The following is a 19,466-nucleotide window of genomic DNA, read 5'->3' as shown; positions in this document are numbered from 1 at the left end:
TGGTGGGAAAAAGCATGCATTTGATTTGATTAATACACATGAGACAAATAATTAGGATAATACTCCTTTATGATCAGTGAAAAAGCAGCATGTCTGATTAGTGAAGCAACACTAAAACAACATGTGTGATCGGTGAAGCAACACCGAAACAACGTGTGTGATCATTGCAGCACCTAAACTCATAGTTCACAGGATCTAAACATAACTAACCATACACCACAGGCAAATTTAAGGACAGACAAATATAGATAGCATAATACATTACTAGCATCACCATAGATTCAGTTCAACACACCATAAAAAGCCAGATTCAGTTTACCAAAAGTAACCCAACAGATAAAGATAAAGATTCAGTTCATCACAGCATCACATCATCACATCACGCTGGAGTCAGGGCCTTCACGAGGGCAGCATGCTGCCCCCTGATCATGTAGTCCTCCCCACGAATCGCTACATCCTCTGCATGAGACATAAGGTGATCGAAGCGGTCATCCTTTGGCTTTGGCTTGGTGGTGCAGTAGGGGCAGTGCCACTTCTTCATCTTGCGGTTGTAGAAGGAAGCAACTCCCTTGGCCTTGATCTTCACCACTTCCTTTGCTGTGAAGGACACGACGTTGCCCTTGTACACTTCTTCTCCAGAATCACACTGCAGACATGAATGAGTTACATTAATACATTATAGATTCATGGATACACCATGTCAAAGGAACTAAATGAACAATCTAAATTTTAAGTAGGCTTACCTCATATTCTTTGTCGTCACTAGACTCTGGATCGTACGGGTCGTACTGGGCCAGCTTCCTCTTTTTACCCCCCCTCCCCAACCATCATCCTCCTGAATATACAATTACATCCATCACTAGTAAATACAGAAGCCAATTGAAAATTTAGATATGCACACATGACACATTGATCATAGGGCTAATATACTCCGAATATACTATGATCCTATTTGCATTTTCCATTGTCATGCACACACATTGAACAACACAACTAATATAACTACATATTGTGGACAAATTTATATTCTAATGGATCAAATAACTTCTTAATCAATGGATTCCATTTGGGCATATGACATTCAAAACCCCAATCTGAGTAGCATTCAAAAACAAATCTAATAGGGACCCAATCCAATAAGCATACATGTCTGTAGCATTAAAAACAAATCTAATAAGCATACATCTGTGTAGCATTGAAGCACGGAGATTCCTATCTCTCATACAGATCTATCTAGCATTTTTGCAATGAATTTATCCAACAAACCCTAGTACAAAAACTCCCATCCCCCCAATACAAAAACCCCGGACCATCCATCAAACCAACTACTCTAACCATCTGAACTACCGTATGAATCACAATCTAACCAATGCAACTAGGAAGCAACTAACTCTACAAGCTAATATCCTAAAGCAAGTGCAAATACCTATTGCTCCTCAGCAGGCTGCGCATCGCGGGAATCGGGATGGACTGCGCCACTTGACGCCATCACCTTCTGCAACGCTGAGGCGGAGCCCGCCACCTCCTTCTCCACATCCGCAGCGGTTGCGAGTTTTCCCGCACCACCGTGGACGCCGCCGACATCTGCGGTCACCGCGCCCTGCAGCTCCACCACATCTTTGGCCGCTCCGCCGGTGTCGCCACTAACTTCGGCCATCAGACAGACGGAGGTGATGAAGGTGAGGAAGAGGATGAGGAGGGGGAGAGCGAGACGGTGCGGTGGAGGTAGCAGAGGAGAGAGAGACGACGCTGGTGGGGGGAGACGATGCGTTAGGGAGGGGATTTGGGGGGAAATGGTAGGGGCGATGGAGGTGGTTGCCCCTCTTTATATGATGGGACGTTTCGGGCATGTCCCAGGACACGTGCTACCCCACAACCGTGGTCAGTTGCATGTGCCCACATATATGAATATACGAATACCATTGTACGGTCAGCATACGAAACCACTATATGGGTAAATGGTCAAAGGTGTACTCAGCCCTACGCTGCCCCACTCGTCAGAGTTAACGGTCAAAGGAATTGACCCGATGGCAACGTCCGTTGTAACATGTTCTGAGGGTTTCGGGCAAGGGAGTGGGGAAAAGTGAGCAAAACTTAACACAGTGGGGATGAATGAGTACAACTAATGAACCAGGGGTACAGAAATAAAAATCCCATAAATAATTATAGATACGTTGGAGACGTATCAATATGTCGAGGTCCACTTCAGCCTCCCGCCCCTCGTGGCCCCAGTATGGTTCACTGCCCATGGAGCGATGTCCTGACTGCCCATGCACTGTGCCACTCAAAAGGTTGACTTCGAGGGAGGACAAGAATGGCATCTTTGGGCGCGACTTCGTGAAATGCGATAGCAAGCCAGAGAGGCAGGTTAGATCTTATGATTTTTCTCCGACCCTTTCTTTTTCTCTTTGCTTCTAATTCTTTTTCGTTGGATCTGGGATTCAGGATTCATGATTTCATTTTAGATCGTGACGAAATGCACACATTTTGAATGGCTGGATTGTTGGGTAACGTGGTAATTTCAAAAAAAATCCTACGATCACGCAAGATCTATCTAGGTGATGCATAGCAACGAGAGGGGAGAGTGTGTCCATGTACCCTCATAGACCGAAAGCGGAAGCGTTCTAACAACGCGGTTGATGTAGTCGAACTTCTTCGCGATCCAACCGATGAAGTATCGAACTTACAACACCTCCGCTTTCAGCACACGTTCAGGTCGATGACGTCCCTCGTGCTCTTGATCCTGTTGAGGACATGGGTGAGTTCTGTCAGCACGACGATGTGGTGACAGTGATGATGATGCTACCAGCGTAGGGCTTCGCCTAAGCACTACGATGGTATGATCGAGGTGTGTAACTATGGAGGGGGTCACCGCACACGGTTAAGAGAAACTTCTGTGTTCTAGGGAGCCCCCTGCCCTAAAGGAGCAAGGGGGGAGGCCGTCCGGCCCCTAGGGCGCGCCCCAAGAGAGGAGTCCTACTAGGACTACTAGTCCTAGTAGGATTCCATTACAAGGAAGAGAGGGGGAAGGAAGGAGAGGGAGAGAGACTAGGAAAAGGGGGGCGCCGCCCCCTTACCTTGTCCTTTTTGGACTCAAGGGGGCATGAGTCCAGCCCTCCTGCAGACCTCCTCTCTCTCCATTACGGCCCATGGTGGCCCATTAGTTCCCCTCGAGGGTTCCGGTAACCTCTCCGGCACTACGGTTTTACCTGAAACTACCCGAAACTCTTCCGGTGTCTGAATAACATGGTCCAATATATCAATCTTTATGTCTCGACCATTTCTAGACTCCTCGTCATGTCCGTGATCTCATCCGGGACTCCTAACAAACTTCGGTCATCGAAAACACATAACTCATAATACATATCATCATCGAACGTTAAGCGTGCGGACCCTACGGGTAAGAGAACTATGTAGACATGATCGAGACACATCTCTGGTCAATAACCAATAGCGGAACCTGGATGCTCATATTGGCTCCCACATATTCTACGAAGATCTTTATCGGTCAAACCGCATAATAACATATGTTGTTCCCTTTGTCATCGGTATGTTACTTGCCCGAGATTCGATCGTCGGTATCATCATACCTAGTTAAATATCGTTACCGTCGAGTCTCTTTACTCGTTCTGTAATACTTAATCCTGCAACTAACTCATTAGTCACATTTCTTGCAAGGCTTACAGTGATGAGCATTACCGAGAGGCCCCAGAGATACCTCTCCAAAACACGGAGTGACAAATCCTAATCTTGATCTATGCCAACCCAACAAACACATTTGGAGACACCTATAGATCATCTTTATAATCACCCATTTGTGTTGTGACATTTGATAGCACACGAAGTGTTCCTCTAGTATTCGGAAGTTGCATAATCTCATAGTCGGAGGAACATGTATAAGTCATAAAGAAAGCAGTAGCAATGAAACTGTAATGATCATAATGCTAAGCTAACAGATGGGTCATGTCCATCACATCATTCTCCTAATGATGTGATCCCGTTCATCAAATGACAACACATGTCTATGGTTAGGAAACAAAACCATCTTTGATTAACTAGCTAGTCAAGTAGAGGCATACTAGGGACACTATGTTTTGTCTATGTATTCACACATGTACTAAGTTTCGAGTTAATACAATTCTAGCATGAATAGTAAACATTTATCATGAAATAAGGAAATAAATAATAACTTTATTATTGCCTCTAGGGCATATTTTCTTCAGTCTCCCACTTGCACTAGTGTCAGTAATCTAGATTACAAAGTAATGATTCTAACACCCACGGAGTTTTGGTGCTAAATGTTTTGCTCGTGGAAGAGGCTTAGTCAACGGGTCTGCAACATTCAGATCCGTATGTATCTTGCAAATCTCTATGTCCCCCTCCGACACTTGATGACGGATGGATTCTAAACGTCTCTTGATGTGCTTGGTTCTCTTGTGAAATCTGGATTCCTTTGCCAAGGCAATTGCACTAGTATTGTCACAAAAGAGTTTCATTGGACCCGATGCACTAGGTATGACACCTAGATCAGATATGAACTCCTTCATCCAGACTCTTTCATTTGCTGCTTCCTAAGCAGTGATACGTCTCCATCGTATCTATATTTTTTTATTGTTCCCTGCCAATATGATTCAACTTTCATATACTTTCAGCAATTTTTTATTTTATTTTTGGGACTAACATATTGATCCAGTGCCTAGTGCCATTTCATGTCTGTTGCATGTTTTATGTTTTGCAGAAACCCCATATCAAACAGAGTCCAAACGAGATAAAAACTGACGGAGAATTATTTTGGAAATTTATGATTTTTGGGAAGTAAAATCAATGCGAGATGGTGCCCGAGGTGGCCACCAGACAGGGGCCCACACCCACTCAAGGTGGGCGCGCCCCCCACCCTCGTGGGCCCCTCGTAAGGCGGTTGATACCCTTCTTTGGCCACAACAAAGCTAATTTTTGGAAAAAGATCTGGGCGAAGGTTTCAATCCAATCGGAGTTACGGATCTCCGGATATAAAAGAAACGGTGTCAGGGCAGAATTCCAGAACGCAGAAACGGAGAGGGACAGAGAGATAGATCCAATCTCGGAGGGGTTCCCGCCCCTCCCACGCCATGGGAGCCAAGGACCAGAGGGGAAACCCTTCTCCCATCTAGGGAGGTGGTCAAGGAAGAAGAAGAAGAAGAAGAATAAGAAGAAGGGGGGCTCTCTCCCCCTTGCTTCCGGTGGCGCAGGAGCGTTGCCGGGGGCCATCATCATCACCGCGATCTTCACCAACACCGCCATCATCTTCACCAACATATCCATCACCTCCCCCCTTCTATCTACAGCGGCCCACTCTCCCGCAACCCGATCTACCCTCTACTTGAACATGGTGCTTTATGCTTCATATTATTATCCAATGATGTGTTGCCATCCTATGATGTCTGAGTAGATTTTCGTTGTCCTATCGGTGATTGATGAATTGCTATGATTGGTTTGAGTTGCATGTTTTATTATTGGTGCTGTCCTATGGTGCTCTCCGTGTCACGCAAGCGTGAGGGATCCTTGATGTAGGGTTTGCAATATGTTCATGATTTGCTTATGGTGGGTGGCGTGAGTGACAGAAGCACAGACCCGAGTAAGTAGGTTGTTTGCATATGGGATAAAGGGGACTTGATACTTTAATGCTATGGTTGGGTTTTACCTTAATGATCTTTAGTAGTTGCGGATGCTTGCTAGAGTTCCAATCATAAGTGCATATGATCCAAGAAGAGAAAGTATGTTAGCTTATGCCTCTCCCTCAAATAGAATTGCAATAGTGATTACCAGTCTAGTAAAGTAGTCAATTGCTTAGGGACAATTTCACAACTCCTACCACAACATTTCCACACTCGCTATATTTACTTTATTGCTTCTTTATCTAAACAGCCCCTACTTTTTATTTACGTGTTCTTTATTATCTTGCAAACCTATCCAACATCACCTACAAAGTACTTATAGTTTCATACTTGTTCTAGGTAAAGCGAACACTAAGCATGCGTAGAGTCGTATCTGTGGCAGATAGGACTTGACAGAATATTTGTTCTACCTTTAGCTCCTCGTTGGGTTCGACACTCTTACTTATCAAAACAGGCTACAATTATCCCCTACACTTGTGGGTTATCAAGCAGCAATGTACTCCGCTTCACACGTAGATCCCGCCACGACGCTTTGCATGGAAATGCACCAACTGACAGCAACTCGATTAAATAAAAATACATATTCGATTTGCAACTTAGAGTCATCCGGATCAGTGTCAAAGCTTGCATCGACGTAACCGTTTATGACGAGCTCTTTGTCACCTCCATGTTGGAAATATGCCCTAGAGGCAATAATAAAATGGTTATTATTGTATTTCCTTGTTCATGATAATTGTCTATTGTTCATGATAATTGTATTAACTGGAAACCGTAATACATGTGTGAATACATAGACCACAACATGTCCCTAGTGAGCCTCTAGTTGACTAGCTCGTTGATCAACAGATGGTCATGGTTTCCTGACCATGGACATTGGATGTCATTCATAACGGGATCACATCATTAGGAGAATGATGTGATGGACAAGACCCAATCCTAAGCATAGCACAAGATCGTGTAGTTCGTTTGCTAAAAGCTTTTCTAATGTCAAGTATCATTTCCTTAGACCATGAGATTGTGCAACTCCCGATACTGTAGGAATGCTTTGGGTGTGCCAAACATCACAACGTAACTGGGTGGCTATAAAGGTGCACTACGGGTATCTCCGAAAGTGTCTGTTGGGTTGGCACGAATCGGGACTGGGATTTGTCACTCCGTGTGACGGAGAGGTATCTCTGGGCCCACTCGGTAATGCATCATCATAATGAGCTCAATGTGACTAAATAGTTGGTGATGGGATCATGCATTACGGAACGAGTAAAGTGACTTGCCGGTAACGAGATTGAATGAGGTATTGGGATACCGACGATCGAATCTCGGGCAAGTAACGTACAGATTGACAAAGGGAATTGTATATTGGATTGCTTGAATCCTTGACATCGTGGTTCATCCTATGAGATCATCGTGGAACATGTGGGAGCCAACATGGGTATCCAGATCCCGCTGTTGGTTATTGGCCAGAGAGTTGTCTCGGTCATGTCTGCATGATTCCCGAACCCGTAGGGTCTACACACTTAAGGTTCGGTGACGCTAGAGTTGTTATGGGAATTAGTGTGCAGTTACCGAATGTTGTTCGGAGTCCCGGATGAGATCCCGGACGTCGCGAGGAGTTCCGGAATGGTCCGGAGGTAAAGATTTATATATGGGAAGTCCTATTTTGGCCACCGAAAAATGTTCGGGATTTTTCGGTATTGTACCGGGAAGGTTCTAGAAGGTTCCGGAGTGGGGCCCACCTGCATGGGGGGACCCACATGAACTTGGGTAGTGGGGGCAAGGCCCCACACCCCTGGTCAAGGCGCACCAAGATCCCCCCTTAGAAGGAATAAGATCATATCCCGAAGGGATAAGATCAAGATCCCTAAAAAAGGGGGATAACAATCGGTGGGGAAGGAAACGATGGGATTTCTTTCCTCCCACCTTTGCCAACGCCCCAATGTACTTGGAGGGCAAGAAACCAGCCCCCGCCACACCTATATATAGTGGGGAGGCGCATGGGAGCTTCACCCTTCCCCTGGCGCAGCCCTCTCCCTCCCCAACACCTCCTCCTCCGTATTAGTGCTTGGCGAAGCTCTGCCGGAGAACTGCAAGCTCCACCACCATGCCGTCGTGTTGCCAGAGCTCTCCCTCAACTTCTCCTCTCCCCTTGCTGGATCAATAATGAGGAGACGTCCCCAGGCTGTACGTGTGTTGAACGCGGAGACACCATTGTTCGGTGCTTAGATCGGATTCGGCTGCGATCTGAATCGCTTAGTGAACGACTCCACCGACCGCGTTCTTGCAACGCTTCCGCATCGTGACCTTCAAGGGTATGAAGATGCACTCCTCTCTCTCTCTTGTTGCTAGTTACTCCATAGATTGATCTTGGTCTGATGCGTAGAAAATTTTGAATTTCTGCTACGTTCCCCAACAGTGGCATCATGAGCTAGGTCTATTGCGTAGATTCTATGCATGAGTAGAACACAAGTAGTTGTGGGCATTGGTTTGTTCAATTTGCTTACCGTTACTAGTCCTATCTTGATTCGGCGGCATCATGGGATGAAGCGGCCCGGACCGACCTTACATGTACGCTTACATGAGACAAGTTCCACCGACTGACATGCACTTGTTGCATAAAGGTGGCTAGCGGGAGCCAGTCTCTCCCACTTTAGTCGGATCAGATTCGATGAAAAGGGTCCTTATGAAGGGTAAATATCAATTGGCATATCACCGTTGTGGCTTTTGCGTAGGTAAGAAACGTTCTGGTTAGAAACCCATAGCAGCCACGTAAAACATGCAACAACAATTAGAGGATGTCTAACTTGTTTTTGCAAGGTATGCTATGTGATGTGATATGGCCAAAAGAATGTGAAGAATGATATATGTGATGTATGAGATTGATCATGTTCTTGTGATAGGAATCACGACTTGCATGTCGATGAGTATGACAACCGGCAGGAGCCATAGGAGTTGTCTTAATTTTTTGTATGACCTGCGTGTCATTGAATAATGCCATGTAATTACTTTACTTTATTGCTAAATCGTTAGCCATAGTAGTAGAAGTAATAGTTGGCGAGACAACATGATGATGGAGATCATGATGATGGAGATCATGGTGTCATGCCGGTGACGAAGGTGATCATGCCGTGCCTCAAGATGGAGATCAATGGCACAAGATGATATTGGCCATATCATGTCACTTTATGATTTGCATGTGATGTTTGTCATGTCTACATCTTATTTGCTTAGAACGACTATAGCATAAATAAGATGATCCCTCACTAAAATTTCAAGAAAGTATTCCCCCTAACTGTGCACCATTGCGAAAGTTCGTTGTTTCGAAGCACCACGTGATGATCGGGTGTGATAGATTCTAACGTTCACATACAACGGGTGTAAGCCAGATTTACACATGCAAAACACTTAGGTTGACTTGACGAGCCTAGCATGTACAGACATGGCCTCGGAAAACAAGAGACCGAAAGGTCGAACATGAGTCGTATAGCAGATGCGATCAACATGGAGATGTTCACCGATGATGACTAGTCCATCTCACGTGATGATCGGACACGGCCTAGTTGACTCGGATCATGTATCACTTAGATGGCTAGAGGGATGTCTATCTGAGTGGGAGTTCATAAGATGAACTTAATTATCCTGAACATAGTCAAAAGGTTTTTGCAAATTATGTCGTAGCTCGCGCTTTAGTTCTACTATTTCAGATATGTTCCTAGAGAAAATTTAGTTGAAAGTTAATAGTAGAAATTATGCGGTCTGTGTCCGTAAACTGAGGATCGTCCTCATTGTTGCGTAGAAGGCTTATGTCCTTAATGCACCGCTCGGTGTGCTGAACCTCGAACGTCGTCTGTGGATGTTACGAACATCTGACATACACGTTTTGATAACTACGTGATAGTTCAGTAATGTTAAACGGTTTAGAATTGAGGCACCGAAGACGATTTCGAAACGTCGCGGAACATATGAGATGTTTCGAGGGCTGAAATTGGGATTTCAGGCTCGTGCCAATGTCAAGTGGTATAAGACCTCCGACGAGTTTATTAGCCTGCAAACTAAGGGAGAAAAGCTCAATCGTTGAGCTTGTGCTCAGATTGTCTGAGTACAACAATCACTTGAATCAAGTGGGAGTTAATCCTCCAGATGAGATAGTGATGTTTCTCCAAAGTCATTGACACCAAGCTGCTAGAGCTTCATGATGGACTATAACATATCAGGGATACATATGATGATCCTTGAAATATTCGCGATGTTTGACGCCGCGAAAGTAGAAATCGAGAAGGAGCATAAATTGTTGATGGTTAGTGAAACCACTAGTTTCAAGAAGGGCAAGGGCAAGAAGGGATACTTCATGAAATGGCAAATCAGTTGCTGCTCTAGTGAAGAAACCCAAGGTTGAAACCAAACCCGAGACTAAGTGCTTCTGTAATGAGGGGAACGGTCACTGAAGCAGGACTACCCTAGATACTTGGTAGATGAGAAGGCTGGCAAGGTCGATAGAAGTATATTGGATATACATTATATTAATGTGTACTTTACTAGTACTCCTAGTAGCACCAGGGTATTAGATATCGGTTCGGTTGCTAAGTGTTGGTAACTCGAAATAAAAGTTGTGGAATAAACGGAGACTAGCTAAAGGTGAGATGACGATATGTGTTGGAAGTGTTTCCAAGCTTGATGTGATCAAGCATCGCATACTCCCTCTACCATCGAGATTGGTGTTAAACCTAAATAATTGTTATTTGGTGTTTACATTGAGCATAGACATGATTGGATTATGTCTATCGCAATACGGTCATTCATTTAAGGAGAATAATAGTTGCTCTATTTATTTGAATAATACCTTCAATGGTCTTGCACCTAAAATGAATGGTTTATTGAATCTCGATCGTAGTGATACACATGTTCATACCAAAAGATATAAGATAGTGATGATAGTACCACATACTTGTGGCACTGCCATTTGAGTCATATTGGTATAAAATGCATGAAGAAGCTCCATGTTGATGGATCTTTGGACTCACTCGTTTTGAAAAGATTGAGACATGCGAACCATGTTTGTTGGTATATATGCATGAAGAAACTCCATACAGATGGATCGTTTGGAATCACTTGATTTTGAATCACTTGAGACATGCAAATCATACCACATGCGCAAGATGACTGAAAGGCCTCGTTTTTCAGTGAGATGAAACAAGAGAGCAACTTGTTGGAAGTAATACATTTGATGTGTGCAATCCAATGAGTGCTTAGGCACACAGTGAATATCTTATGCTCTTACTTCACAGATGATTTGAGTAGATTCTGAGTATATTTACTTGATGAAACACGAGTCTGAATTATTGAAAGGTTCAAGCAATTTCAGAGTGAAGTTGAAGATCATCGTGGCAAGAGGATAAAATGTCTATGATATGATCATAGAGATGAATATCTGAGTTACGAGTTTGGTACACAATTAAGACCTTATGGAAATTGTTTCACAACTAATACCGCCTGGAACACCATAGTGTGATGGTGTGTCCGAACATCATAAATGCACCCTATTGGATATAGTGCATACCATGATGTCTCTTATCAAATTACCACTATCGTTTATAGGTTAGGCATTAGAGACAACCGCATTCACTTTAAATAGGGTACCATGCAATTCCGTTGAGACGACACCGTATGAACTATGGTTTGGAGAAACCTAAGTTGTCGTTTCTTAAAAGTTTGGGGTTGCGACGCTTATGTGAAAAAGTTTCAGGCTGATAAGCTCAAACCCAAAGCGGATAAATGCATCTTCATAGGACACCCAAAAACAGTTGGGTAAAGCTCCTATCTCAGATTTGGAAGCAAAAGGGATTGTTTCTAGAACCAGGTCCTTTCTCGAGGAAAAGTTTCCCTTGAAAGAATTGAGTGGGAGGATGGTGGATACTTGATGCGGTTATTGAACCATCACTTCAACTAGTGTGTAGCAGGGCACAGGAAGTTGTTCCTGTGGCGCCTACACCCATTGAAGTGGAAGCTGATGATATTGATCATGAAACTTCGGATCAAGTCACTACCAAAACTTGTAGGTCGAAAAAGATACATACTACTCCAGAGTGATACGTAATCCTGTCTTGGAGGTCATGTTGCTAGACAACAATGAACCTACGAGCTACGGAGAAGCGATGGTGGGCCCGGATTCTGACAAATGGCTAGAGGCCATAAAATCCGAGAGAGGATCCATGTATGAAAACAAAGTATAGACTTTGGAAGAACTACTTGATGGTCGTAAGGCTGTTGGGTACAGATGGATTTTAAAAGGAAGACGGACAATGATGGTAAGTATCACCATTAAGAAAGCTCGACTTGTCGTTAAGATGTTTTCCGACAAGGTCAAGGAGTTGACTGCGATGAGACTTTCTCACTCGTAGCGATGCTAAGAATCTGTTGGAATTATATTAGCAGTTACTGCATTATTTATGAAATCTTGCAGATAGGATGTCAAAACATTGTTTCCTCGATGATTTTCTTGAGGAAAGGTTGTATGTGATACAACCAGAAGGTTTTGTCAATCCTGAAAGATGCTAACAAGTATGCAAAGCTCCAGCAATCCTTCTAAGGACTGGAGTAAGCATCTCGGAGTTCGAATATACGCTTTGATGAGATGATCAAAGATTTTGGGTTTATACAAAGTTTATGAGAAACTTGTATTTCCAAAGAAGTGAGTGGGAGCACTATAGAATTTCTGATGAGTATATGTTGTTGACATATTGTTGATCGGAAATGATGTAGAATTTCTGGAAAGCATATAGGGTTATTTGAAAAGTGGTTTTCAATGGAAAACCTGGATTAAGCTACTTGAATATTGAGCATCAAGATCTATAAGGATAGATCAAAATCGCTTAATAGTACATTCAAATGAATACACACTGTGACAAGATTTTGAAGGAGTTCAAAATAGATCGACAAAGAAGGAGTTCTTGGGTGTGTTATAAGGTGTGAGTATTGAGTAAGACTCAAGACCTGACCACGGCAGAAAAGAGAGAAAGGACGAAGGTCGTCCCCTATGCTTTAGACGTAGGCTCTACAGTATGCTATGCTGAGTACCGCACCTAAAGTGTGCCTTGCCATGAGTCAGTCAAGGGGTACAAGTGTGATCCAGGAATGGATCACAGGACAGCGGTCAAGGTTATCCTTAGTAGCTAGTGGACTAAGGAATTTTCTCGATTATGGAGGTGGTAAAAGAGTTCGTCGTAAAGGGTTACGCTGATGCAAACTTTGACACTAATCTGGATGACTCTGAGTAGTAGACCGGATTCGTATAGTAGAGCACTTATTTGGAATAGATCCAAATAGCGCGTGGTAGCTGCATCTACAAGATGACATAGAGATTTGTAAGGCAGACACGGATCTGAAAGGTTCAGACCCGTTGACTAATAACCTCTCTCACAAGCGAGATATGATCAAACCCCATGGGTGTTGGATTCATTACAATCACATAATGATATGAACTAGATTATTGACTCTAGTGCAAGTGGGAGACTATTGGAAATATGCCCTAGAGGCAATAATAAAATGGTTATTTTTGTATTTCCTTGTTCACGATAATTGTCTATTGTTCATGCTATAATTGTATTAACTGGAAACCATAATACATGTGTGAATACATAGACCACAACATGTCCCTAGTGAACCTATAGTTGACTAGCTCGTTGATCAACAGATGGTCATGGTTTCCTGACCATGGACATTGGATGTCATTGATAACGGGATCACATCATTAGGAGAATGATGTGATGGACAAGACCCAATCCTAAGCATAGCACAAGATCGTGTAGTTCGTTTGCTAAAAGCTTTTCTAATGTCAAGTATCATTTCCTTAGACCATGAGATTGTGCAACTCCCGATACCGTAGGAATGCTTTGGGTGTGCCAAACATCACAACGTAACTGGGTGGCTATAAAGGTGCACTACGGGTATCTCCAAAAGTGTCTGTTGGGTTGGCACGAATCGAGACTGGGATTTGTCACTCCGTGTGACGGAGAGGTATCTCTGGGCCCACTCGGTAATGCATCATCATAATGAGCTCAATGTGACTAAGTAGTTAGTCACAGGATCATGCATTACGGAACGAGTAAAGTGACTTGCCGGTCACGAGATTGAATGAGGTATTGGGATACCGACGATCGAATCTCGGGCAAGTAACGTACCGGTTGACAAAGGGAATTGTATACGGGATTGCTTGAATCCTTGACATCGTGGTTCATCTGATGAGATCATCGTGGAACATGTGGGAGCCAACATGGGTATCCAGATCCCGCAATTGGTTATTGGCCAGAGAGCTGTCTCGGTCATGTCTACATGATTCCCGAACTCGTAGGGTCTACACACTTAAGGTTCGGTGACGCTAGAGTTGTTATGGGAATTAGTATGCAGTTACCGAATGTTGTTCGGAGTCCCGGATGAGATCCCAGACATCGCGAGGAGTTACGGAATGGTCCGGAGGTAAAGATTTATATATGGGAAGTCCTATTTTGGCCAGCGGAAAATGTTTGGGATTTTTCGGTATTGTACCGGGAAGGTTCTAGAAGGTTCCGGAGTGGGGCCCACCTGCATGGGGGGACCCACATGAACGTGGGTAGTGGGGGCAAGGCCCCACACCCCTGGTCAAGGCGCATCAAGATCCCCCCTTAGAAGGAATAAGATCATATCCCGAAGGGATAAGATCAAGATCCCTAAAAAACGGGGATAACAATCGGTGGGGAAGGAAATGATGGGATTTCTTTCCTCTCACCTTTGCCAACGCCCCAATGGACTTGGAGGGCAAGAAACCAGCCCCCTCCACACCTATATATAGTGGGGAGGCGCATGGGAGCTTCACCCTTCCCCTGGCGCAGCCCTCTCCCTCCCCAACACCTCCTCCGTAGTAGTAGTGCTTGGCGAAGCTCTGCCGGAGAACTGCAAGCTCCACCACCACGCTGTCGTGCTGCCGGAGCTCTCCCTCAACTTCTCCTCTCCCCTTCGTGGATCAAGAAGGAGGAGACGTCCCCGGGCTATACTTGTGTTGCACGCGGAGGCATCGTTGTTCGATGCTTAGATCGGATTCGGCCGCGGTCTGAATCGCTTAGTGAACGACTCCACCGACCACGTTCTTGCAATGCTTCCGCATCGCGATCTTCAAGGGTATGAAGATGCACTCCCTTCTCTCTCTTTGCTAGTTACTCCATAGATTGATCTTGGTGATGCGTAGAAAATTTTGAATTTCTGCTACGTTCCCCAACACTCCATAAACAAGAAACATCTTAGTCCTTTTAAGGTATTTCAGGATGTTCTTGACCGCTGTCCAGTGCTCCACTCCGGGATTACTTTGGTACCTCCCTGCTAAACTTATAGCAAGGCACACATTAGGTCTAGTACACTGCATTGCATACATGATAGAATGTATGGCTGAAGCATAGGGAATGACTTTCATTTTCTCTCAATCTTCTGCAGTGGTCAGGCTTTAAGTCTGACTCAACTTCACACCTTGTAACATAGGCAAGAACCCTTTCTTTGACTGATCCATTTTGAACTTCTTCAAAACTTTATCAAGGTATGTGCTTTGTGAAAGTCCAATTAAGCGTCTTGATCTATCTCTATAGATCTTGATGCCCAATATGTATGCAGCTTCTCCGAGGTCTTTCATTGGAAAACTCTTATTCAGGTATCCCTTTATGCTATCCATAAATTCTATATCATTTCCAATCAACAATATGTCATCCAGATACAATATTAGAAATGCTACAGAGGTCCCACTCACTTTCTTGTAAATACAGGCTTCTCGAAAAGCCAGTATAAAACCATATGCTTTGATCACACTATCACAACATTTATTCCAACTCCGAGAGGCTTGCACCAGTCCATAAATGGATCACTGGAGCTTGCACACTTTGTTAGCACCCTTTGGATCGACAAAACCTTCTGGTTGCATCATATACAACTCTTCTTCCAGAAATCTATTCAGGAATGTAGTTTTGACATTCATCTGCCAAATTTCATAATCATAAAATGCAGCAATCGCTAACATGATTCGGACAGACTTAAGCATCACTACGGGTGAGAAAGTCTCGTCGTAGTCGACTCCTTGAATTTGTCGAAAACCTTTCACAACAAGTCGAGCTTTGTAGACAGTAACATTACCGTTATCATTAGTCTTCTTGTTGCAGATCCATTTATTTTCTATGGCTTGCCGATCATCGGCAAATCCACCAAAGTCCATACTTTGTTCTCATACATGGATCTCATCTCAAATTTTATGGCCTCAAGCCATTTCGCGGAATCTGTGCTCATCATTGCTTCCTCATAGTTCGTAGGTTCACCATGGTCTAGTAACATGACTTCCAGAATAGGATTATTGTACCACTCTAATGCGGATCTCACTCTGGAAGACCTGCGAGGTTCGGTAGTAACTCGATCTGAAGTTTCATGATCATCATCATTAGCTTCCTCACTAATTGGTGTAGGAATCACTCGAACTAGTTTCTATGATGAACTACTTTCCAATAAGGGAGAAGGTACAATTACCTAATCAAGTTCTAGAGAAACTCCTTCTCTAGAAAGGATCCATTCTTAGCAACAAAGATTTTGCCTTCGGATCTGTGATAGAAGGTGTACCCAACAGTCTCCTTTGGGTATCCTATGAAGACACACTTCTCCGATTTGGGTTCGAGCTTATCAGGTTGAAGCTTTTTTACATAAGCTTCGCAGCCCCAAACTTTAAGAAATGACTACTTTGGTTTCTTGCCAAACCGTAGTTCATAAGGCGTCGTCTCAACGGATTTTGATGGTGCCCTATTTAAACTGAATGCAACCGCATCTAAAGCATAACCCCAAAACGATAGTGGTAAATCAGTAAGAGACATCATAGATCGCACCATATCCAATAAAGTACGGTTATGACATTCGGACACACCATTTTGCTGTGGTGTTCCAGGTGGCATAAGTTGTGAAACTATTCCACATTGTTTCAAGTGAAGATCAAACTCATAACTCAAATATTCACCTCAATGATCAGATGGTAGAAACTTTATTTTCTTTTTATGATGATTTTCCACTTCACTCTGAAATTATTTGAAATTTTCAAATGTTTCAAACTTATGCTTCATTAAGTAGATATAACCATATCTGCTCAAATCATCTGGGAAGGTAAGAAAATAATGATACCCGGCATGAGACTCAACACTCATTGAACCGCATACATCGTTATGTATTATATCCAATAAGTCAGTAGCTTGTTCCATTGTTCCGGGGAACAGGGTTTTAGTCATATTACCCATGAGGCACGATTCGCAAGCACCAAGTGATTTCAAAAGTTCATCAGCATGGACTTTCTTCATGCGCTTTACACCAATATTACCCAAATGGCAGTGCCACAAATAAGTTTCACTATCATTATCAACTTTGCATATTTTGGTTTCAATATGATGAACATGTGTATCATCACGATCGAGATTCAACAAAAATAGACCACTCGGCAAGGGTGCATGACCATAAAAGATATTACTCATATGAATAGAACAACCATTATTCTCTGATTTAAATGAATAACCATCTCGCATCAAACAAGATCCAGATATAATGTTCATGCTCAACGCTGGCACCAAATGACAATTATTCAGGTCTAAAACTAATCTGAAGGTAGATGTAGAGGTAGCGTGCCGATGGCAATCACATCGACCTTGGAACCATTTCCCGCGCGCATCCTCACCTCGTCCTTAGCCGATCTTCATTTGATCCGTAGCCCCTGTTTCGAGTTGCAAATATGAGCAATAGAACCAGTATCAAATACCCAGGTGCTACTACGAGCATTAGTAAGGTACACATTGGTACGTCCATTTTGCATCATGCTTTGATATTGATATTTATTGCATTATGGGCTGTTATTACTCATTATGTCACAATACTTATGCATTTTCTCTCTTATTTTACAAGATTTACACAAAGAGAGAGAACGCCGGCAGCTGGAATTCTGGGCTGGAAAAGGAGCAAATATTAGAGACCTATTCTGCACAACTCCAAAAGTCCTGAAACTCCATAGAAGTTATTTTGGGAATTAATAAAAAATACCGAGCGAAGAAAATACCAGAGGGGGGCCACCCACCGTCCACGAGGGTGGGGGCGCGCCCTACCCTCCTGGGCGCGCCCCCTGCCTCGTGGGCCACCTAGCAGGCCTCTGGTGCCCATCTTTGTCTATATGAAGTCTTTTTCCCTGGAGAAAAAATAAGGAGGAAGCTTTCGGGATGAAACACCGCCGCCACAAGGCGGAACCTTGGCGGAACCAATCTAGGGCTCCGGCGGAGCTGTTCTGCCGGGGAAACATCCCTTCGGGAGGGGGAAATTGTCACCATCGTCATCACCATCGGTCCTCTCATCGGGAAGGGGCAATCTCCATCAACATCTTCACCAGGACCATCTCCTCTCAAACCCTAGTTCATCTCTTGTATCTGATCTTTGTCTCGAAGCCTCAGATTGGTACTTGTGGGTTGCTAGTAGTGTTATTTACTCCATGTAGTTGACCCTAGTTGGTTTATTTGGTGGAAGATCATATGTTCATATCCTATATGCATATTAATACCCCTCTGATTATGAACATGAATATGATTTGTGAGTAGTTACGTTTGTTCCTAAGGACATGGGAGAAGTCTTGCTATAAGTAGTCATGTGAATTTGGTATTCATTCGATATTTTGATGAGATGTATGTTGTCTTTCCTCTAGTGGTGTTATGTGAACGTCGACTACATGACACTTCACCATTGTTTGGGCCTAGAGGAAGGCATTGGGAAGTAATAAGTAGATGATGGGTTGCTAGAGTGACAGAAGCTTAAACCCTAGTTTATGCATTGCTTCGTAAGGGGCTGATTTGGATCCATATGTTTCATGCTATGGTTAGGTTTACCTTAATTCTTCTTTCGTAGTTCCGGATGCTTGCAAGAGTAGTTAATCATAAGTGGGATGCTTGTCCAAGGAAGGGCAGCACCCAAGCACCGGTCCACCCACATATCAGATTATCAAAGTAACGAACACGAATCATATGAGCGTGATCAAAACTAGCTTGACGATAATTCCCATGTGTCCTCGGGAGCGTTTTCCTTCATATAAGAATTTTTCCAGGCTTGTCCTTTGCTACAAAAAGGATTGGGCCACCTTGCTGCACCTTATTTACTTTTGTTACTCGTTACCCGTTATGAATTACCTTATCACAAAACTATTTGTTACCGATAATTTCAGTGCTTGCAGAGAATACCTTACTGAAAACCGCTTGTCATTTCCTTCTGCTCCTCGTTGGGTTCGACACTCTTACTTATCGAAAGGACTACGATAGATCCCCTACACTTGTGGGTCATCACACATCAATAACATGTATATCAAATATACCTTTCAGTTTGCCATCCTTATTATCCGCCAAATACTTGGGGCAGTTCCGCTTCCAGTGACCAGTCCCTTTCAGTAGAAGCACTCAATTTCATGCTTAGGTCTAGACTTGGGTTTCTTCTCCTGAGGAGCAACTTTCTTGCTATTCTTCTTGAAGTTCCCTTTCTTGCCTTTGCCCTTTTTCTTGAAACTAGTGGTCTTGTTGACCATCAACACTTGATCCCCTTCTTGATTTCTATCTCCGCAGCTTTTAGCATCACGAAGAGCTCAGGAATAGTTTTGTTCATCCCTTGCATATTATAGTTCATCACGAAGCCTTTATAGCTTGGTGGCAATGATTGAAGAACTCTGTCAATGACACTATCATCAGGAAGATTAAATCCTAGCTAAGTCAAGTGGTTACGGTACCCAGACATTCTGAGTATGTGTTCACTGAAAGA

This window comes from Triticum aestivum, chromosome 1B (assembly GCF_018294505.1).
Source record: "Triticum aestivum cultivar Chinese Spring chromosome 1B, IWGSC CS RefSeq v2.1, whole genome shotgun sequence".
NCBI lineage: Eukaryota > Viridiplantae > Streptophyta > Magnoliopsida > Poales > Poaceae > Triticum > Triticum aestivum.
This window is presented reverse-complemented; position numbering follows the sequence as displayed.